Source organism: Polypterus senegalus, chromosome 17 (genome assembly GCF_016835505.1).
Source record: "Polypterus senegalus isolate Bchr_013 chromosome 17, ASM1683550v1, whole genome shotgun sequence".
NCBI classification, from domain to species: Eukaryota; Metazoa; Chordata; class Cladistia; order Polypteriformes; family Polypteridae; genus Polypterus; species Polypterus senegalus.
The window spans coordinates 76,537,499-76,562,019 of record NC_053170.1 but is presented as its reverse complement, the minus strand read 5'-3'; the positions used below and the strand labels follow the sequence as shown (position 1 = coordinate 76,562,019).

General features: G+C 40.4%; 1 long non-coding RNA gene across 1 annotated transcript; it reads right to left on the bottom strand.

The window, feature by feature from the left end:
- Positions 1 to 3,263: 3,263 nt before the first annotated feature.
- On the bottom strand, positions 3,264 to 22,916 carry LOC120518104. The gene is made up of 3 exons (XR_005631179.1): positions 22,849 to 22,916; positions 22,566 to 22,731; positions 3,264 to 3,632 (listed from the first exon to the last, which is right to left on the bottom strand). It is a non-coding gene; the product is annotated as an uncharacterized LOC120518104 (long non-coding RNA).
- Between the last annotated feature and the right edge of the window lie 1,605 nt (positions 22,917 to 24,521).

The following is a 24,521-nucleotide window of genomic DNA, read 5'->3' as shown; positions in this document are numbered from 1 at the left end:
AACTATAAAAATAGGCATTTAAAAGGCATTTTTTAACCACATCCAACCACATTAACCCCCACGAATTTTGGGGGTGTACTGTACTACAAAAATAACTGATAGTATAGGTATCAACATGTTGTACCAAGTATAGGTATCAACATGTTGTACCAATGATCCTTACAGCAGGCTTACTATATAATTAATGTATATATTTTATATAATAAATGGGTATCTAGTGAAGAAAGGCATTTAACACAATGACATTTCTTGTCATTGCATATTTGAATGTTTTAAATAATTATAAACAGATAACAGAACATTAATATGAACTAAACAACATTCAACTTTTATGCTCTTCACAATCATAGATCAAGAATTTTCCTTGGTCAAACATCTCGACCTGACCTGGTGGTGATGCAAGTTTGTGGTTTACCTAGTGTGATAGAAACCAGGATGTCAATAGCATAAACCCCAAAACGAACACACTAGCACAGTTCCGGGTTCAAATAAAGGTTGATTTATTAATCAAATCCTCTCAAATATGTTACCACAAGCACAAACCACAGGTTTTCCCTCCACAATATTTTCTTCCTACCACATGACCCTCCTCCACGCAAGCATTGTTCCAATAGCTCCCAGCTCCAACTTGCCTGAATAAGTGAGTGCTGTCCCTTTTATTACAGACAACAGTACTTCGAGTGCCCGATGGAAGCCAGGAGCTTGTCTCCCTGCTGTGCCCTCTCGTGGCCCCCAGTGACTCCAGCACGACTGCTCTGCCGGACTGCATCTCCCAGCATGCCTTTCTGGTTTCCTACTGGGCACTGACATCCAGGGTTTCTGCCATCTAGCGTGGTGGGGGGATAAAAACTCTCCCAGTGGGATGTCTGTCCATCCCTTTTGGTTCTTCCTTCTGGGTCTGATCCCTTCTTTCTCCCTGGCCGGGATTTTTTTCTGCTTATTAGTAGTCTCCCATCCGGGTAAGGAACCATCCCCTCTCCTAGCTGAGATGCCCGTCAAGCCCATGTGGCATCTACACTGGGTTCATTGTGTGGCTTTCCAATGAGGCTGAAATTGACTGATCTTCATTTGTCTTAGTTGTGCACTGCTCAATTTGCATATTATCTGCAACGGGATCTTCTTTTGTGTGCAAGAGATGCTGCCGATTACGTTGGTAGGTGTGACCTTCTGGGTTGCGAATATAATAAGATCTGTCAGTGCTTGCAGGCTTAAGAACAGTAGCTGGTTTCCAAAGGCCATCGCCTTGCTGGTACCTGACTGCACAGCCACTAGGCAAGGGTTGCAAAAGTCTGGCACCTCTGTCATAGTGTTCTAACCTGATGCTTCTGACATTCTTTTCTCCAAGGCTGTACCTGGTTTAGGTTTGGTACCTGTGGTTGCAGCTGACTAACTGTACTGGGAAGGATGGATCACAGCCTTCAACTTATCAACAGCTTAGCTGGTGATTTAAAGTTGTCAACTGGGAGTTCCAATACTCAAGCAAACTTAAATATGGAGCTCATTGTTCCATTTGTCTCATGAGGTTTTTGGCAGTTTGGACTCTCATTTCAGCCAATCCATTGTTATGGGGGTAATGCAGACTTTTAGTTATATGCAGACTTTTAGTTATGTGACTGAAACACCAAGCACTAGCAAAACGATCAACTTTTTTTGAACTGTGAAAGGCTCATTGTCACTAATGACAGTTACTGCAATGCCCTGCCTCACAAACTGCTTTAAGTTTCTGGATGTCGGCTGTTGAGTCTGCACTTTTAAGTTTCTCTAAGTCAAAGAACCTGTGGTAATACAGTAGTCAACACAAATGACATAATTGTCCTTCTACCATACAAACTAGTCAGTGGCAACTGTCTGCCAAGATCTCTCTGGCACTGAGTAAGAGATTATTGGATACTTGGCATGTTGATTACAGCATTCTTGGCATATGGTGTTTTTGTTAATCATGGTCTCTATTTTTTGACTCATGCCGGGCCAGAAAAGTATGTTTATTGCTCTATGCTTACATTATTCTATACCTGTGTGGCCTATGTGTATTCACTGAAGCATCTCCTTTCATATGGCCTGAGGAACAATTATTTTCTCTCCCTTTAAAAATATGCCTTCTGCCCGAGATATTTTATCTCTGTAATTTCCATATTCTAAAATTATATTTGAGGACTTTTTAGGAAACTCTGGTCAACCTTCTAGGATTGTTCTGATCAGTACATTTACCTGAAGGTCTTGTTCTATTGCCACCTGTGGTGCAGCATGCCTCTGAAAGTGAAAATTAACACTTGTCACTCTAGAGCAGCATAGTGATTTATAGTTTTATCTGTGTTTTTTTTAAATAGCCTAGATATCTTGGGCACGCTTATCTTCATAGAGGGGGATGTGTGTCATATCTCTGGAAGGAGACATGGCTTCTCAATAGTTTGGGTCTTGTGTGTCTGCTGCACACATGCCTGATTTATGTAGCGTTGTGGACAGGAATGGACAGCATCTGATCAGGTGAGGTCTGCCACCTATCACGCTCTTCCGATGCTGGAAAAGAGAAAGGAGGCAAAGCGAGCGTTGCATTGCCTCGTTAAAAAGAAGCCAAACATACAAGTTTAGCAAAGTCCCAGGCTAACGTTAAAATGAAAAAGAGAGTTCCTGGAGGAGGGGTCAGTGCAGCGTGAGCAGTGTCACTGCATGCTCCCTGATTGGGGACTAAAAGAACGTCGGGTAGGGATTGGGCACCACAATCCCCCTGCGACCTATAAAACTAAAGAATTTACACTAGAGGTCATCTTTTCACCAGGCTGTTTGTCAGACAAACCTTCAGACCAAATCACAGAGTAAAGGTAGAGTTTTGAGCGAGTTAAAGCCCATGCATGCAGATAAGGGGACTTTCTTTACTGTAAACTCGTATGATTTATTTTTCCTGATTGTTCAGTGGAGGAGAAGGAATAACATTTGTTTCTGTATATAGTTTTCCTTTCTTCTTGATTATTCATTGTTGGTAGTAGGAATAAGATATATTTCTTTTTATTTTTGAACAGGAACTGAAACTTGTTTTTCTTTTTCTTTTCCTTTCCTGATTTTTGAGTGGCATAAGTGGAAAGGACGGTATTTTTGTATTTTCTTTTGCTGATTTTTCAACATTACATTACATTTCAACATTACATTCATTACACATATGTGTGTATCATTATGACACACTACATCATTTCGATTTGGATTTTTTTCACCATTTTTGTTTGCAGCACTTATAAATGAAGAACACTTGTTTTTTTTCACTTTTACAATTTTGTGTCTGTGGCTCTCTGATCTCATCATTGTTACTTTCGGTACATAAACAACAATGGCCCATAGTGTAGTTGGTGCTAATTCCCACTACATGGGGTTTCACAAAATGTGGCAGTGGTGGGATTGGTCGATGGTGACAGACAGGTTTTGTTTTTGAGAGGAACACAGATGAAGATTTTTTTTTTTGGTGGACAGAACATGTCTTCTCAGGAACAGCCTGTGTAGAGAGGTCCAGTCCAATTGGATAGAGTGCACCCAAGTGCTGTACAAGTGGGGGAGAACACCAGTGCAATGGAGATCCATCAGCATCAGCCCAGGAAGCGGTGGACTTGACAGAGAGATTCCTGAAGGATCAGCAGAGGAGGAAGCTGCAAAGATAAGAAAGAAGTAAAATCAGTAATGAACCCAGATCAACAGGTATACCTGAAGGTACATTTAAAGTGTACATGGGTTGTGGTTTTAACCAATGGGAAAGGTCCCCTGAGTAAAGGAAATAGAGGGGATCTGTTAACCCCTGTGTTTGTAACCAAGAAGGCAACAAAAAGAGGTTTTCTCCTTCTAGGCAAAAAGAGGCAAAGACATGGTTAGAGTTTGACCTGTTACCTGGAATGGAGTTGCTTGAGATCAGGTGTGAAGGTGCGGGATAACCATATTAATGAGGTCACCTATCCTCTGGCTAGGGTAAGCATGGAAATGGGAGGACAGAGTGGAGGACTGTTTGTGGGTATAGCTAATAGAATGCCAGCTCCAGCTCTGTTGGAGCTGGAAGTGCCTAGGGAAGTGCAGTGGCTGCAGACAAAGCTAGGAGCAGAGACACTAGCGCAATCGTAGCTCCGACAGAGGGGTGTAATGATGCATCCTTGATCTGGAAGGGAGAGAGTCAAGGCATGTTCTGTAAGGCTGGGTTTATACTTCACAGGACGTGACACATGCTCCAGCGGATGCTACTGCTACGCAAGCATTGTACTGTTTATACTTGCGTGTGTACTTTACATCAACAACAACAACATTTATTTATATAGCACATTTTCATACAAAAAGTAGCTCAAAGTGCTTTACATACAGAAAAAAAGAAAAATAAAAGACAAAATAAGAAATTAAAATAAGACGACATTAGTTAACATAGAAAAGGAGTAAGTTCCGATGGCCAGAGTGGACAGAAAAGACAGAAAAAAACTCCAGATGGCTGGAGAAAAAAAATAAAATTTGCAGGGGTTCCAGGCCACGGGACCACCCAGTGCCCTCTGGGCATTCTACCTATCATAAATGAAATACAGTGGGACCTCTAGATACGAGTTTAATTCGTTCCAGCACTGAGCTTGTATAGCGAATTTCTTGTATCTAGAACAAAACTTCCCCATTGAAAATAATGGAAATCCAGTTAATCCGTTCCGCACCCCCAAAAATATCAACATAAAAATCTATTTTCCTAACAAATAACACTGATCATAACTGAGCTGATGGTTCTTCTCTCTCATGCGCGTCTCCCTCTCCTTATCTCTCTTGCACGCGCGCCCCCCTCTCTCTCTCCTTATCTCTCTTGCTCACTCACCTCTCTCTCTCTCACCTTTTGAGGGTAGAGAAAAGCCAAGCAAAATGACACCTTTTATTGGCTAACTAAAAAGATTACAATATGCAAGCTTTCGAGGCAACTCAGGCCCCATCTTCAGGCAAGATGTAATCAAAGCTTGCATATTGTAATCTTTTTAGTTAGCCAATAAAAGGTGTCATTTTGCTTGGCTTTTCTCTATATTCATAAAGGCTAACACGGTACAACACCCTAGTACTCCTCTTGAGGGCAATCGTCTCCTATTCTCCGTCTGCATGTCCTCAGTATTTTTAAATACGCTTATACGGCGAACTGCTACAGCAAAACAATGAAATCACAAGCACACAAACGCGTAGATCCTCACGCTACGGGAGAACAAGGAACACTGAATGAGCTGATGGGCTGGCAGCGTCAGCTTGGGTGAATCCCCGAGTCGAGGCGGATCGAGAAACGCGTCACGCATAACCACAGCCTGGCTCGTGGCTCGTTATGCAAGCCAATGCTTGTATTTAGATCCAAATTTTTCGCTCATACTTTCCTCTTATCTTGCATTTCTCATATACAGAGGTGATCGTATCTAGAGGTTCCACTGTAGTCCTCTTTGTAGTTAGGGTTCTCACGGAGTCCACTTGTTGTTGATGGTCATATAGACTTCTGGCTTTTAATCCATCCATCATTGTTGGAATATTACGGTGCTTTGAGTAGATGGTGGTGGCTTGGGATACCAGAAAAGGAAACAGAAAAGAGAGTAGGTGTTATTACAGATTTTAGAGCCACCATGAAAAGTTATTATAATGAGTTGGAGATATAGAGTATCAGGATATTGATTACAGTGAAATTATGAGAAAGCCATGTTAAAGTAATGTGTTTTCAGCAGTTTTTTAAAGTGCTCCACCGTATCAGCCCGGCAAATTCCTATTGGCAGGCTATTCCAGATTTTAGGTGCATAACAGCAGAAGGCCGCCTCACCACTTTTAAGTTTTGTTCTTGGAATTCTAAGGAGATACTCATTTAAGGATCTGAGGTTACGATTTGGAATATAAAGGTGTCAGACATTCCGATATACTGTATAAGATGGGGCGAGATTATTTAAGGCTTTATAAACCATGAGCAGAATTTTAAAGTCAATCCTGAATGACACAGGTGTAGCGACATCAAAACTAGAGAAACTTGCTTGGATTTTCTTTTCCTAGTTAGGATTCTAGCAGCTGCATTCTACACTAGTTGCAAACGATTTATGACTTTTTTGGGTAGTCCTGAAAGGAGTGCGTTACAGTAATCTATTTCACTGAAAACAAACGCGTGGACTAATTTCTCAGCATCTTTCAGTGATATAAGAGGTCTAACTTTAGCTATGTTTCTTAAGTGAAAAAATGCTGTCCTAGTAATCTGATTAATATGCGATTTAAAATTCAGATTACAGTCAACAATTACCCCTAAGCTTTTTACCTCCGTTTTGACTTTAATCCTAATGTATCCAGTTTATTTCTATATGCCTCATTGTATCCATTATTGCCAATCACTAAGATTTCAGTTTTCTCTTTATTTAACTTGAGAAAGTTACTATTCATCCATTCTGAGATACAAGTCAGACATTGTGTTAGTGAATCAAGAGAATCAGGGTCATCAGGTGCTATTGATAAATACAGCTGTGTGTCATCAGCATAGCTGTGGTAGCTCACATTGTGCCCCGAGAAAATCTGACCTAACGGAAGCATATAGATTGAGAACAGCAGCGGACCCAGGATAGAGCCTTGTGGAACACCATATCGGATATCATGTGTCTTTGAGTTGTAATTACCACAACTAACAAAGAATTTTCTCCCTGCCAGATAGGATTCAAACCAATTTAAGACACTGCCAGAGAGGCCCACCCATTGACTAAGGCGATTTCTAAGAATATTATGATCAATGGTGTCAAATGCTGCACTCAGATCTAAAAGGATGAGAACAGATAAATGGCCTCTGTCTGCATTTACCCGCAAGTCATTTACTACTTTAACGAGTGCAGTTTCTGTGCTGCGATTTGTTCTAAAACCTGACTGAAATTTATCAAGAATAGCATGTTTATTGAGGTGGTCATTTAACTACATAATGACTGCCTTCTCCAGAATTTTACTTAAGAAAGGCACATTAGAGATGGGTCTAAAATTTTCAAGAGCCGAGGGGTCGAGATTATGTTTCTTAAGTAGGGGTTTAACTACAGCAGTCTTAAGACAGTCTGGGAAGACCCCCATATCTAATGATGAATTTACAATGTCAAGAACATTATCAATTAGCATGCCTGATACTTCTTTGAAATAATTTGTTGGTATTGGGTCAAGGACACAGGTGGAGGGTTTTAATTGAGATATTATTTTTTGTAAATCAGGTAAATCTATCCTAGTGAAAGAGTTTAATTTGTTTATAATGGAATGATGGGGTTTAGGAGGATCCTTAGTGTTGGAGAGATACAGTGGTGTGAAAAACTATTTGCCCCCTTCCTGATTTCTTATTCCTTTGCATGTTTGTCACACAAAATGTTTCTGATTATCAAACACATTTAACCATTAGTCAAATATAACACAAGTAAACCCAAAATGCAGTTTTTAAATGATGGTTTTTATTATTTAGGGAGAAAAAATCCAAACCTACATGGCCCTGTGTGAAAAAGTAATTGCCCCCTTGTTCAAAAATAACCTAACTGTGGTGTATCACTCCTGAGTTCAATTTCCGTAGCCACCCCCAGGCCTGATTACTGCCACACCTGTTTCAATCAAGAAATCACTTAATTAGGAGCTGCCTGACACAGAGAAGTAGACCAAAAGCACCTCAAAAGCTAGACATCATGCCAAGATCCAAAGAAATTCAGGAACAAATGAGAACAGAAGTAATTGAGATCTATCAGTCTGGTAAAGGTTATAAAGCCATTTCTAAAGCTTTGGGACTCCAGCGAACCACAGTGAGAGCCATTATCCACAAATGGCAAAAACATGGAACAGTGGTGAACCTTCCCAGGAGTGGCCGGCCGACCAAAATTACCCCAAGAGCGCAGAGACGACTCATCCGAGAGGTCACAAAAGACCCCAGGACAGCGTCTAAAGAACTGCAGGCCTCACTTGCCTCAATTAAGGTCAGTGTTCACGACTCCACCATAAGAAAGAGACTGGGCAAAACGGCCTGCATGGCAGATTTCCAAGACGCAAACCACTGTTAAGCAAAAAGAACATTAGGGCTTGTCTTAATTTTGCTAAGAAACATCTCAATGATTGCCAAGACTTTTGGGAAAATACCTTGTGGACTGATGAGACAAAAGTTGAACTTTTTGGAAGGCAAATGTCCCGTTACATGTGGCGTAAAAGGAACACAGCATTTCAGAAAAAGAACATCATACCAACAGTAAAATATGGTGGTGGTAGCGTGATGGTCTGGGGTTGTTTTGCTGCTTCAGGACCTGGAAGGCTTGCTGTGATAGATGGAACCATGAATTCTACTGTCTACCAAAAAATCCTGAAGGAGAATGTCCGGCCATCTGTTCGTCAACTCAAGCTGAAGCGATCTTGGGTGTTGCAACAGGACAATGACCCAAAACACACCAGCAAATCCACCTCTGAATGGCTGAAGAAAAACAAAATTAAGACTTTGGAGTGGCCTAGTCAAAGTCCTGACCTGAATCCAATTGAGATGCTATGGCATGACCTTAAAAAGGCGGTTCATGCTGGAAAACCCTCAAATAAAGCTGAATTACAAGAATTCTGCAAAGATGAGTGGGCCAAAATTCCTCTAGAGCGCTGTAAAAGACTCATTGCCAGTTATCGCAAACGCTTGATTGCAGTTATTGCTGCTAAGGGTGGCCCAACCAGTTATTAGGTTCAGGGGGCAATTACTTTTTCACACAGGGCCATGTAGGTTTGGATTTTTTCTCCTAAATAATAAAACCATCATTTAAAAACTGCATTTTGTGTTTACTTGTGTTATATTTGACTAATGGTTAAATGTGTTTGATGATCAGAAACATTTTGTGTGACAAACATGCAAAAGAATAAGAAATCAGGAAGGGGGCAAATAGTTTTTCACACCACTGTATACTATGTTATTTCTAATATCATTAATTTTTTGGTTGAAAAATACAGCAATAGCCTCACAGGTTTTACTGGAAGTACTTAGGAGTCATTCCTTTGAGTTACCTAGGTTTAGCAGACGATCAATCGTCGAGAATAAGACTCTGGGATTACTAGCATTGTTATTTATAATCTTAGAGAAATAGTAGCGCCTCTCAAGATGGACAGTGTTATTGTATTTTGTTATTTTAACTTTTAATATTTCATAGTGGATAGTTAATTTAGTCTTCCTCCATTTACGCTCAGCTCCACGGCATGTTGTCTTTAAATCATGCACTCTTTGGGTCTATCATGGTATAACAATGCTAGAAGATTTTTTAACTGTCTTTTCAGGTGCAACTATGTCAACAGCAGTTCTCACTTTAGAATTAAATCTTTCCACCTTACTATTTACATTATCCTCGCTATTATATTTGGCACTATAAACGGACTGATTGCTTAGAATGTTTGTAAGTTTTAAAGCTGCTGCTGAGTCAAAGACGCGTTTTTTTTTAACAATATGCTTCTCATGGGTGTTTTCTATCATCTATACTAATAAACGGCAAAGCCCTCACTGACTCACTCACTGGCTGACTGACTGACTCATCACTAATTCTCCAACTTCCCGTGTAGGTAGAAGGCTGAAATTTGGTAGGGTTATTCCTTACAGCTTCCTTACAAAAGTTGGGCAGGTTTCATATCGAAATTCTACGTGTAATGGTCATAATTGGAAGCTGTTTTTCTCCATTTACTGTAATGGAGATGAGCTTGAAACCCGTGGGGGCGGAGTTTCATGTGACATCATCACGCCTTCCACGTAATCACGCAGTATGTAGAAAACCAGGAAGAGGCCCAAAAAGCGCTGAGGAAAACATGCATTATATAATTGAGAAGGCAGCGAAACAATAAGAAGCGAGCGAGTGACATATACAACCATATTCATGAGGCACAAACTCAGTTTTAAGTGCCGGGACTTCGGTAACATTAGATACAGCCATGGACATAGCACGACATGGCACCAGCACAGCTGGGAAACTTCGATGCATGTACACCGAGCGGCTCACGTGAACTGACGCAGTGCACAGACAAAAGCAACAGTTCCAAAGAGCGCTGAACAAAAAACGAATTACACAATTGAAAAGGCAGCAAAAAAATATAAAGCGTCTGATACATAAAAGCATATTCATAAATGCAGCTACTGTGGAAACAAAGCACACGGTGGAAAAAGTCAATGTCCCGCTAAAGGAAGACAGTGTAAAAAAAAAAAACCCGTGCATGCAGTGTGTGGGTCTCAGATAAAGAAGAAGACGAGCTGTTTATTGATGCAGTAAGAAACGAATCGATGAATGAAACCTGTCATCTTTACAACGATTGACAAACACGGAATGTAACACAACACATCCTACAAATACGAACCTGATTGAAAGAAATAATGATAATCAAATCCTTAATGACAGCAACACTCAGTAAAACTCACAAAACAAATACTGTATATTGACAGTCATGTTACGTTATTTTTAAAATGTTCCCTTTTCTTTTTCATAGCTTCTTTAACACACTACGTCTCCGCTGCGATACGCGGGTATATATATATGTATATATATATATATATACACCCCGATCTACATACTCGAATAATGGATACTTTATTCGCCTTCAATGATTGTTTTGGTAAAGCCATACTCAGTGTATTCATTAGATGAACAGTAAAAAAGTAAGAGCGAGGGGAGGATGACTTATTGAGGCATGCAGACTGTAGTGCGCGTCAACTCTATCTGAATTACGCGATCACATTTGAAAAAATATATCTTTTCAAGTTTTATTTAGTCCATATGTGTCAAACTCAAGGGCCGCGGGCGGCGTGTAATTATATCCGGCCCGCGAGATCATTTTATATACTGTATTATTGTTATTAATGGCCCGGGTATATGAAGCGCTGGTAACACAATAAACTACAGATCCCATAATTCAACGCTTCAGCTGCCTTGCCGAACACTTACCGCATTAATCAAGTCTAGCTTATGATGCTGCAAGTTATTGCGAAGCTAGCTCACACGATGCTGAAGAGAAAAGTTGATTCTGAAAATAGAGCCTTTAAAACCGATGGGAGGCTGAGTATATGTTTACTGAACCCGTGTGTCTCATTTGTGGAGCTAATGTGGCTGTAATTACAGAATTTAATCTAAGACGGCACTATGAGACAAAACATCAGGGTAACCTAAAAGACCTGAATGCAATGCAGAAGATACAGAAAGCAGAAGAATTAAATAAGAATCTGACACTTCAGTGGACATTTTTACCTGTGCACAATCACAAAGTGATTTCAAGTGAAGCTGCTTTTATGGGAGACACAAATGCACCCGTGCACCTTGCCCCACTTTCCCTGTTGCCAAGTAATGTTGAACCAAGTCGTCACTACGGTGTTCCCAAAATACGCACTTTGCTGATAAACTGAGCGCACTGAGTTTGCACGGCGCTTTGGTGACTTTGAAGAACAAAAAAAGTCCGTCTACATGCGGCTCGAACCTTGTGCATGTTTGGTAGCACATATCTGTTTGAGAAGCTCTTCTCAGTGATAAAGACTAACAAAACAGCACACAGGAGTCGCCTCACTGATGAGCACCTGCAATCCATCCTGAGAATCTCCACAACAAAGAACCTCACACCAAACATAAACGAACTTGTTGCCAAAAAAAGATGCCAGGCGTCCAGCTCTAAAATGACATATGAGCAAAGACAACTGAATGATTTGATTTGTTATTGCTGAAAGGAACACATTTTATTTATATTTCCAGGTTTTGTTATGCAGCATGTTCATATTTGAATTTGTATAATTTTGACAGGATATATTTTTATGGAGAGCAAAATCTTTTGGGATATTTAAAATCTAAGTTTATTTTTATATAAAATTACATAAGAGTAAAGAAATTTGAATGTTTGTTCTTTTAACGTTTACTTTATTTCTAACTTGTATAATTTAGACAGTATATATTTTTATGGAGAGCAAAATATTATAAGTTGTTTAAGGTTTGAGTTGATTTATTCAGGAATAATATTCCTGTCTGTTTTTACCATTCCTACCAAAGATATTTCTGTCGACTAAATAAAAATTCCTTCTATTTAAAATTTAAATAGAACTTGAACAAATACGATAGTTCATAATATCCACACAGACTTGCACGTAAGAGCGGCAGTTATCTTTTTTAACAAGCAGCGTATTGCACTGATACGAAATAGCTGTGTGTGTATATATGTAGATATGTATTTGTGTGTATATATGTGTGTGTATGTATGTGTGTGTGTATGTATATGTATGTGTATATATGTAGATATATATGTATATATGTGTGTGTATATATATATATGTGTATATGTATAGATATGTATATATATATGTTTATGTGTGTGTGTTTGTAAATATATATATATTTATATATATATACAGTATATATATATATAATATGACAGCAACACTCATCACTCACAACAGTGACAAAACAATTACATTGACAATCATGTTACGTTAATTTAAAAATGTTTCCTTTTCTTTTTCATTGCTTCTTTAACACACTACTTCTCCGCTGCGAAGCGCGGGTATTTTGCTAGTTATCTATACTAATAAAAGGCCTCACTGACTCACTCACTCACTCATCACTAATTCTTCAACTTCCCGTGTAGGTAGAAGGCTGAAATTTGGCTGGCTCATTCCTTACAGCTTACTTACAAAAGCTGGCCAGGTTTCATTTAGAAATTCTACGCATAATGGTCATAACTGGAACCTATTTTTCTCCATATACTGTAATGTACATAAGCTCAACGGCCGTGGGGGGTGGAGCTGCATGTGAAATCATCACGCCTCCCACGTAATCACGTGAACTGACTGTGACCGCAGTACGTAGAAAAGAAGGAAGAGCTCCCAAAGAGCGCTGAAGAAAAATGCTGGATACTTTATTCACGAGATACAAGTTTAATGAGGAGACACGAGGTATAAACGACACTTTGGATCACTTTGTAACGGAGATAAAATTGCTGTAGCGAGAAACTTTTATGTGCCGGGTCTTAGCGAACATTAAATAAAGCTGTGGACATCAAAACATCACACAAGAGAGCAGCTCACGTGAACTGACTGAACGCAGTACAAGTGATCACTTCCATGCATCAAACCTGTTCAAAAAACGCATTACACAATTGACAAGGTGATGGCTTTATATGTCGTTCGTTTATAAAACAGCGGAGAAGCTGAATAAATGCTTTTTCACAAAAAACCAGTGGAGCGTCTTATATGAGCAGGCAGTCAGCTAAAGAAGGGAATCAATAAATATCTATAATCGTAATAAACGAGCAAAAAATAACGTACAAGCCACGGATTAAATAAAGGAAATGGGTACCTAAACAGTAAAGTAAGTCTCGAATAGCTGCACAATAACTATAAGAATCGTAATAAACGAACAATAAAATAGTACGGAACCGCGAAGCAAAGAGAAACGATGGCCTTATATGGCGTTCGTTTATAAAGCAGCGGAGAAGCTGTGTGAAGGCAGCTACACAAAAAAACAGCAGAGCGCCACACTCTGAATATATTCCTGGCATCACCGTTATACCCTCTAATCTCCCATTTCAATTGAAATGCCTCAAATTTTCAGTAAGGCTCTGCTTCGCAATGACAATTAATAAGTCTCAGGGACACACCCTACAAAAGGTTGCCATTGACTTGAGGCAACATTGCTTTCCTCCTGGACAAAACTATGTGTTGCATTCTCAAAGGTAATCTCAGTGCACAGCTTGGTCATATTACAACCGGACTGCTGAACTGACAACGTGGTATACAAAGAGATCCTTAACAGATAGTTATTGGTATATTTTCCCTCAGTTTAAAAAGGTTTTCTTTTCTTCTTAATGAAAATTTTAATTTTTTATTTTAAATATACAGTATATATATATGTATATATATATATACTGCTCAAAAGAATTAAAGGAACACTTTTTAATCATAGTATAGCATAAAGTCAATGAAACTTATGGGATATTAATCTGGTCAGTTAAGTAGCAGAGGGCTTGTTAATCAGTTTCAGCTGCTGTGGTGTTAATGAAATTAACAACAGATGCACTAGAGGGGCAACAATGAGATGACCCCCAAAACAGGAATGGTTTAACAGGTGGAGGCCACTGACATTTTTCCCTCCTCATCTTTTCTGACTGTTTCTTCACTAGTTTTGCATTTGGCTACAGTCAGTGTCACTACTGGTAGCATGAGGCGACTGGACACTTTTTACCATTTTACTATTTGACATGGATTTTTACACTCTGAGAATCGCCTATTCAAGTAGTCAGCTTAAAGCACTGAGAAGAAATGCTTATGCCAGTGTGGTTCCTTATTTACCTGACGAGGTAAGAAGACGATATCGGGGCAGCCGAGCGCAAAGATAAAAATAAGATTAAATCGAGACAACTTGAGAGAAAATGGCGTTATAAACCGTTGGTGCCTTCTGTGATCCTGGGAAATGTAAACTCACTACCAAATAAGATCGACGAACTGGCTGTGCTGGTGAAAAATGTCAGAACCTACAGAGAATGCAGCTTGCTGTGTTTTAGTGAAACATGGCTAACGTCTATCATCCCAGATGCTAACGTGGAGCTACCCGGGTTTAGCACAGTTAGAGCGGACAGAGACGCAAGTACTTGCGGAAAGAAGAAAGGTCTCGCTCTCTATGTCAATACAAAGTGGTGCAACTCAGGACATGTAAACGTTAAAATCTCCACTTGCTGCAGGGACATGAACTGTTGGCGTAAGTCTGCGCCCTATTACTTGCCCAGAGAGTTTGGACACGTGATTGCTGTTATTGTTTACATCCCCCCTCAAGCGAAGGCGGAGATGGCGAGTGACATCATCCATTCCGCAGTTGCTAAGTTACAAACGCAGCACCCTGAGGCACTTGTGCTAATCGCTGGAGACTTTAACCATGTAACGCTGGACAAAACATTACCTGCCTTCTCCCAGTATGTGGATTGTAACACTCGGGGAAACAGGACTATCGACCTACTGTATGCAAACGTTAAAGACACATACAGCGCCACCATGCTGCCTGCTCTTGGGAAAGCAGATCATAACCTGGTTCTGCTTCAGCCTCAATACAAACCAAGAGTGAGGCGCTACCTACAACTACACGCTCATTCAGGAAGTGGTTTCCCTGAGGCAGAGCAGGCTCTGAGAGACTGCTTTGGAACTACAGACTGGGATATATTGCTTGGGTCACATAGTGAGAACATTGAAGAGGCTGTTGAATGCACAACTGATTACATCAACTTCTGTATGGACATTGTAGTTCCAGTAAGAACAGTATGCTGCTATGCTAACAACAAGCCATGGGTTACAAGTGACATCAAGGGCCTTTTGAACCAGAAGAAAAGGGCTTTTAAAGGTGGTGATAAGCATGAGCTCAAGTGCGTGCAGAAGGAACTCCGAGTCCAGCTCAGGGTGGCGAAAGAGCAGTACAGGAGAAAGCTGGAGCAGAAGTTGCAGAACAACAGCATGAAGGAAGTGTGGGATGGGATGAAGATTATCACTGGCTGCAGCTCGAGCGGGTGCCGCCATCGAGACAGACGTGGAGAGAGCAAACCAAATGAACAACTTCTTTAATAGGTTTGATCACAGTAACCCACTCTCACCTCGAGTACTGCATCCTCCAACCATCCTTCTGCTGATACCAGCATAGGTGAGACATCCCCACCCACAATTACAGCAGCCCAGGTGAGCAGAGAGCTGAAAAGACTTTGTGCCAGCAAAGCAGCGGGTCCAGATGGTGTATCGCCACGATTGCTGAAGGCCTGTGCGTTGGAACTGGGGAGTCCTCTAAAGCACATCTTCAACCTGAGCCTGGGGAGAGTCCCAAGGCTTTGGAAAACATCTTGTATCACTCCTGTCCCAAAGGTATCACGTCCTAGTGAGCTGAATGACTTCCGGCCTGTTGCTCTGACGTCACATCTGATGAAGACCATGGAGCGGCTGCTGCTTCACCACCTGAGGCCACAGGTCCGCCACGCCCTCGACCCTCTGCAGTTCGCATACCAGGAGAAGGTGGGAGCGGAGGATGCCATCATCTATATGCTTCACGATCCCTCTCCCATCTGGACAGAGGCAGTGGTGCTGTAAGAATTATGTTTTGGACTTCTCTAGCGCCTTCAACACCATCCAACCTCTGCTCCTTAGAGACAAGCTGACTGAGATGGGAGTAGACTCACACCTGGTGGCATGGATTGTGGACTATCTTACAGACAGACCTCAATATGTGCGTCTTGGGAACTGCAGGTCTGACATTGTGTTCAGCAATACAGGGCGCGCAGGGGACTGTACTTTCTCGGTCCTGTTCAATCTATATACATCAGACTTCCAATATGACTCGAGTCCTGCCACGTGCAAAAGTTCGCTGATGACACTGCTATTGTGGGCTGCATCAGGTGTGGGCAGGAGGAGGAGTACAGAAAGTTAATCAAAGACTTTGTTAAATGGTGCGACTCAAACCACTTACACCTTAACACCAGCAAGATCAAGGAGCTGGTGGTGGATTTTAGGAGGCCCAGGCCCCTCATGGACCCTGTGATCATCAGAGGTGACTGTGTGAAGAGGGTGCAGACCTTAAATATCTGGGAGTGCAGCTGGATGACAAATTGGACTGGACTGCCAATACTGATGCTCTATGTAAGAAAGGTCAGAGCAGACTATACTTTCTGAGAAGGTTGGCATCCTTCAACATCTGCAGTAAGATGCTGCAGATGTTCTACCAGACGGTTGTGGCGAGTGCCCTCTTCTACGTGGTGGTGTGCTGGGGTGGCAGCATAAAGATGAAAGACGCCTCACGCCTGGACAAACTTGTTAAGAAGGCAGGCTCTATTGTAGGATTAAAGTTGGACAGTTTAACATCTGTGGCAGAGCGACGGGCACTAAGCAAACTCCTGTCAATCATGAAGAATCCACTGCATCCACTGAACAGTGTCATCTCCAGGCAGAGGAGTAGCTTCAGTGACAGACTTTTGTCACTGTCCTGCTCCACTGACAGACTGAGGAGATCGTTCCTCCCCCACACTATGCGACTCTTCAATTCCACCCGGGGGAGTAAATGCTAACATTAATTTTATTTTAATTTTTTTCATTTTTATTACTATTTAATTTAATATTGTTTCTTTGTATCAGTATACTGCTGCTGGATTATGTGAATTTCCCCTTGGGATTAATAAAGTATCTATCTATCTATCTATATTCAAGTTTTGACTTTATATATTCAGAAACAAGTTTTGACTTTATATATACCGACGCTGACTTTATATATTCAAGTTTTGACTTTATTTATTCCGACAGTGACTTTATATAGTTAAATGTAGTCATCATTGCATAACTTTTTCTTTACCATAGAAATTTAAAGACTAAATTCAACTTCCATTCCTACCAAAGATATTTCTGGCAACTAAATAGAACCTACTTATATCCAAATTGGAGCTATTGAGCTGTCGCCTGCCTGCCTGAATAAGTCACTCTCCCAGCTTCGCTCTTACTTTTTTACCGTTCATTTAATCATGGCTAGTGGCGGAAAAATTATAAAATGGAAGGAGGATTACACTGAGTATGGCTTTACCAAAACAATTATTGATGGCAAATAGATTATTCATAAAGCTGTTTTTCTGTGTTAACCTTATATTTTTTCATACTTCTTCTCAAACCAAGGGGGTGCAAGGGTAAAATGAACCGGGAAGCGCTGATCAATGTAATCGGTGTACCAGGAAATCATGCATTGACAAAAGTTCCCCTTTGCTTGTAATGCAAAGTTTGATTAAATGCATTATTTTTTAACGCGTTATGGAGCACATGCATCGAAGTTTCTCAGCTGTGCTTGTGCTAAGAAAAAGAAAGATTTTAAAAATAACGTAACACGATTGTCAATGTAACCTTTTGTAAGTAGTGCCTGGAGGATGCAGTGTGGAGAAACTCTAGAGACAGGGTTTGTATTAACTTGTGGATTTTTCTGTGAGTATTTGGTGGCAGTGTGATGAAGTTGCTTTGGATGAGGGCGTTAGCCGCGGAGCTCAGCTCAGAGCGAAATGAGGTGAATGGGAGGGGCGATGATGACGTCACTCCTCCTCCCGCCTTAACTGTCAATCCCCCCACAAACATAGTCTCTCGGAATTTGCATAAGCACAGTCTTTCACCTGTAATTTTAACTTAGTTAGAAAGTGATCAAAACTGTCGTTTATACCCTGTGACTTGTCATTAAACTTGTATCCCGCATTAGCCGTGGGCATGACAAACGCCAGCAGCAGCCTGTCTATGAACTTAATTTAAACTTTAGGTTTACACTGTGCTTTGTTTCTGAAGAAGCTGCAGGTATGAATATGCTTGTACAGTATGTGTCACTCACTCGCTTCTTATTGTTTCGCTGCCTTCTCAATTGTATAATGCATGTTTTCTTCAGCGCTTTTTGGAGCTCTTTCTGGTTTTCTACGTAATGCGTTGACAGTCAGTTCACGTGATTACGTGGGAGGTGTGATGATGTCACACAAAACTCCACCCCCCACGGCCATCGAGCTCAAGTCCATTACATTATATGGAGAAAAATAGGTTCCAGTTATGACCATTACACGTAGAGTTTCGAAATGAAACCTGCCCAACTTTTGTAAGTAAGCTGTAAGGAATGAGCCTGCCAAATTTCAGCCTTCCACCCACACGGGAAGTTGGAGAATTAGTGATGAGTGAGTGAGTGAGTGAGTGAGTGAGTGTGGGCTTTGCCTTTTATTAGTATAGATATGTGTGTATATATGTAGATATGTATATATATGTAGATCTGTATATACAGTAATCCCTCCTCGAATGCGGGGGTTGCGTTCCAGACCCCCGCGCGATAGGTGAAAATCCGCTAAGTAGAAACCATATGTTTGTATGGTTATTTTTATACATTTTAAGCCCTTATAAACTCTCCCACACTGTTTATAAATATTCCCCGCACAGTTATACAGCATAAACCCTTTGTATTCTCTTAGATATTAGGTAAGATTCATTGAAATTATGTATGTAAACACACTGTTTATATACAGTAAAACCTAAATATTATATTAAAGATATCAAGTGTCTCCGATATCATATATGTTACAGCCATTACGATAGACAGGCCACCAGCAATAAATATGTACAATTCAAGAAAAATTGTATACAGTAAATGTGTGTACAGTGACACTAAACATACGTATATGTATTAAGTACTGTAAGTAGAAAATTAATTATAGTTACTCACCAACAATGACACGATGACTTGTCCGATAACGAGGTGTTTAATTTTACTGCACAACAAAGGAGAGCGTTACAGCTCTTCTAAAGGAGCCTCTTCAGGCAACTGTATAGCACCACCGTTGTTCTTCTTCCAGCAGACTTCAATCCAAATCCCTAAAGCAGATTCCATCCAGACTACTGCCTTATTACATCCACTTACAACTTGTTTTGCACCCTGTTTAAAAGGACACTGCGGCTGTAGATCTTATATTTCTTTCCTACTTTTTAAATAAAAAGAATCGTAGCCTCATTGGTGCCGTAATGGCGTCCTACAGCAGTGTAGCTTTTCCTTTCCTTCAAAATATCCAAAACGTTTACCTTTTCGGCAATCATTAACATCTTCCGTTGGCGCTTGGGCACGGCCCCTGAAGCAGTAGCAGGAGCAGATCGTTTTGGAGCCATAATGAAGGGCTTGACTATGCACAAAGATAAACATTAAAGAGCACAAAAGTTAACTCTCTACACAACGAAACACGTTGATGCTGAATGAGCGAGACGAGACTTCCTGGTTAACGCCGCGGAAGCTAATTCAGCGCTCCGTCGCTGAGCCATTCAGCACACAGGAACTTAACTGCGTGCTCTGATTGGTTAGCTTCTCAGCTGTCCGCCAATAGCGTCCCTTGTATGAAATCAACTGGGCAAACCAACTGAGGAAGCATGTCCAGGAAGTAAAAAGACCCATTGTCTGCAGAACCCACGAAGCAGCAAAAAATCTGCATTATATATTTAGATATGCTTACATATAAAATCCGCGATAGAGTGAAGCTGCGTAGGTCGAAGCGCTATATAGCGAGGGATTATTGTATATGTATATATGTGTCTGTGTATATATATATATATATATATATATACATATTTATGTGTGTATGTATGTATATTTATATATATATATATATATATATATATATATATATGACAGCAACACTCATAACAGTGACAAAACATTTACATTGACAATCATGTTACGTTGTTTTTAAAATGTTTCCTTTTGTTTTTCATAACTTCTTTAACACACTATGTCTCCGCTGTGAAGCGCGGGTATTTTGCTAGTTTCTATATTAAAAAGTAGAAGAAAATGGTCTGATAGACCACTATCAATGACCTGCTTCATATCAACTTTTAGTCTTTTAGTAATTACTAAGTCTAACGTATGACCTGCTTTATGTGTAGGCTGTTTAACGAGCTGTCTCAAATCAAAAGAGTCCAGGAGGTTCATAAATTCTTTTACTTTTAGGTCACACTGATTATCTATATGAAAATTAAAGTCGCCAACTATTAGGAGTGTGTCATAGTTCGTAATTAAAATTGACATAAAGTCAGAGAATTCCTCAAAAAAAGCTGCGTTGAATTTTGGAGGTCTATATACGGATAATACTAGCACTTGAGAATCTCCATGGATAACAACGGCGAGATACTCAAAGGACTTGAACTTATCAAAACTGACATCTTTACTTTTTAACCGGCTCGAGTAAATGTTTGCCCCCGCCTCTTTTTCCTTGGCGATCTGCACGAGTAAAACTATAATCCGGAGGCGCAGATTTCACCAGGTGGCAGTGCAAGATATCATCACGGTGAGAAACCTTTTGGCTTCACTGTGTTGTGAATTGCCTGAAATATCAATTAAATTCAGAGGAATTCCTTGCCACAATATCTCTGAAAAGGATGTTTAATGATTACATACATCAATCCATGGATGCGCCCATTTCAGCAAGCATCAGGCACGAGACAGAAACAAAATCCCTGGACAGGGCATCAGGTCATCAAGATGAATACAAGCACACACATACACTAGTGTCATTTTAGCATTACTAAATCTCCAAACCTTCATTTCTTTGGAAGGAAACCAGAACACACTGTGGAAACCCTCCAGGAAAACATGCAAACTCCAGGCAAGGAACACCAGGGACGTGACTCCCTGCAAGGCAGCAGTGCAACCGCTCTTTCACCATGCTGCCCCCACATGTGGAATTATTAACAGTATTCATTATTTAAAAGAAGTTAACGATTTATCTTTAAAATGTAACATACATACTTTAATGCATTTCATCACGAAAGTGATATCAAGTATAAATCTAAGAATTCTAAATGTTCAGAGAGCTGGAATATCATAAATTTAATGTGTCCTGTGTGGTGATCTATTGCTGTGGGATTCACCACAGGTTGAGGGTGTTGGAATACCTCTGTCCTTCCTTACAGGGAAATCCTTTGACCTGCTGGGTGATGTGGCCCCTGTTCAACATGGTCACTTCAGCCTCTGCACATGCTTTGACAAAGCTCTCAGGGATCCCTGGGTAAGTCAGGAAAGGACTTTGTGGTTGTAAAACAAAAGTTATACCACCATTATGAGTGCGGGATGAGGTTGCTGCTGCCGTGCTGTCTACGTCAGTGGGTGCTTCAAATGAGTCATTGTAACCCTGTACTAGGTCATTCTGGACAAATGAGGACAAAGACTAGAATAGCCAAATACATTTAGTGTAGTACACAATAGTGTAGTAAAGGCAATCACAGTTGGTTTGTACTTCTCCTCTTTAAGCCCATCTGGAAGTACACCAAACACAGCTGTTAATGGATTAGGAGGGATTGTGACACCAAGGCTGTTTGAAAGGCATTTAAAGATTTTGGTCCAGAATGATGTTAATTTGGTTCAGGCCCAAAACATGTGACCCAGTGAGGCTGGAACTTGATTGCAGCATTCGCGGGTTAGATCTTGCCCTGGAAACATTTTGGACAATTTTAAGCGAGACAGATGTGCTCGATATATAATTTTGAGTTGAATAATTGTATGATTTGCGCATATAGAGGTCGAGTTAATTCTCTGCATTGCTGCCTTCCACTCCTTTTCTGAGATAATGAATGAGAGATCCTTTTCCCACTGTCCTCTTGGATCTTTGAAATGAAAGGACTGTAAAATGGTTTTATATATTTCAGAAATGCTGTCTGAGTCCTCGAAAATGACCAATATTTTTTCCAGTATAGAGGGAGGCGGGAGGTGAGGAGAATTGAAACGATTGATTATCTTTCTTAGTGGAGGCATAGGACTAAATTCTCCCTGGTGAAAATGGGTTGCCGCGATTATGAGGAAAGATCTGGGTATGGTGTAGGGAGAAATCAAAGGTTGGGAGTGTGATAGGGTTCCTTAGTTTTAGCTCTTTCTAGGTTAATACTGGTCAAGGAGGAAAAAAGTTCAGTAGGCTGGATACTTTTTCCCCCTACAGTCTGACCTAGAATTTTAAGGGGTGGGGTGTGTGGTGCAGCACAACACTGAAAGTGAAAAAATGCTTGTCAAACTAGAGCAGTATAGCTATTTATAGCCTTATCTGTATTTTTTTAAAATAGCTATTGAGATCATGGGCACACTTACCTTGAGGAAGGGGGAGGTGTGTTGTATCTGCAGAAGGAGATGCAGCTTCTTGATGGTTCATTATTACATGTCTGCAGCATGCAAGCCTGATTTATGTAACGTTATGGGTGGGAATTGGACAGCATTTGATAATGTGAGGCCTGTCGCCTGTTGCACTCTGCTACTGCTTGAAAAGGGAAAGGAGGAAATGTGAGTGCTGCATTGCCTTGTTAAAAAGAAGCCAAACGTACAAGTTTAGCAAAGTCCTGGGGAAACGTTTAAAATGAAAGCCAGTAGTACTTACCAGAGAGAGTGCAATGCCTTGCGGTAGAGTGGAAGAAAAGGGAAGCTCCTAACAGAGCATGTACCGGCACTTGCCTCAGTAAATAGGAGGAGGCATCAGCGCAGTGTGAGCAGCATCACTGCATGCTCCCTTATTGGGAAACGAGAGAACATCAGTGGGGATTGGGCGCCACCGTCTCCCTTCAACCTATAAAACCAAAGAATGGACACTAGAGGTCATCTGTTGACCATGTTGTATGTTGTAAAAAACCTTCAGAGCAAATCACACAGTGAAAGTAAGGTGGTGAGTGAGTTAAAGCCCATGCTTACAGATAGGAAGACTTTAACAGTGTTTTTTTTTTTTTATTTCTTTAATGTAAATAGTGTATGATTTCTTTTCATGATTGTTCAATGGAGAAGGAAGGACATTTATTTTTGTATATAGTTTTCCTTTCTTCTGGATTATTGAGTGTTGGTAGAAGGAAGAAGATATATTTCTTTTCATTCTTGAATAAGTACTCAAAGGTATTTTTCTTTTTTTTTCCTTTCCTGATTTTTGAGTGGCAAAAGAGGAAAGGACAATATTTTTGCAAGTATTTTTTTGGTTGAATTCCAACATTTTTGCTGTGTCTGTGTTGCTAGGACTGGGTTTATATTTAATGATACTACATTATTTTGATTTGGATTTTTTTCACTGATTTCTGAAAGCTTCAGTCACTTATTGGCATATTGCAAATTATGCTATGGATTTGTGCATCCATGCCTTCAGTCAGTGAAACAAAGTGTCTGCAACAGAGATTTCCCTTCCAGGTTTGTGGACAATGGTAATGTCATACCTCTGTAGTTGCAATATCATTCTCTACAGTCTCTGTGGTGCAGCTGACAAGGGTTTGCAGAGTATGAATTCCAAAGACTTGTGGTCTGATTCGAATACTACACTGCAGCCGTATACATAATCATGGAATCTTTTGCAGCTGAACAGAACTACATATAGCTCTTTCTCAATCAATGCATAATTTTGTTCACTGTGGTTCAAGAATTTAGAAGTGTAGGCCACTGGCCTACCTTCTTGGAGGAGGACAGAACCTAAACCATGCTGTGATGCATCCACCTGTAGTTGAATCCCTTTACTTATTTCAAAATATGTGAGAATCGGATCTGGACCTGATTCCTGTATAATCAGTCCTTTCACTTGCTCAAGTGCTTTATCATGCTGTGCTTCCCAGACAAATTCATTGTCCAGCTTTAAGAGCTGCCTCAAAGGGCATTTACTTCTGAAAGTTTAGGCCGTTGCAAGCTGTGAAGCATCATTTGATGGAGACCTGTGAAGTTTAATTAAAAAGTTTGGAAGCTGAGTTTGCTTATTTAAAAGCAGTATTGTAGCCAGATGGGCAGTCTGAATTAGAAATGTGCAAAGTGTCAAGTGCTTTAGACATTTTCTCAAATTTTAAACTAATCTACTGTATATTAACAATCTTCTGAGAATTAACATGAGAAACAGGCAAAACACTTGTGATCACTAGGCAGCTCTTTGACCAACCAAGATTTAAAACCTTGCAGCAGATTTCCCTTAAAGGACAACATTTACTTTATGTTTTGAAATTGCCCTGAAATTACATGAAAATGTTGGTTGCATGTGTCATCTTGTCTCTCCGGCTACATGCAGTCAGATGTCAATGGTGAAGGCAGAACTTT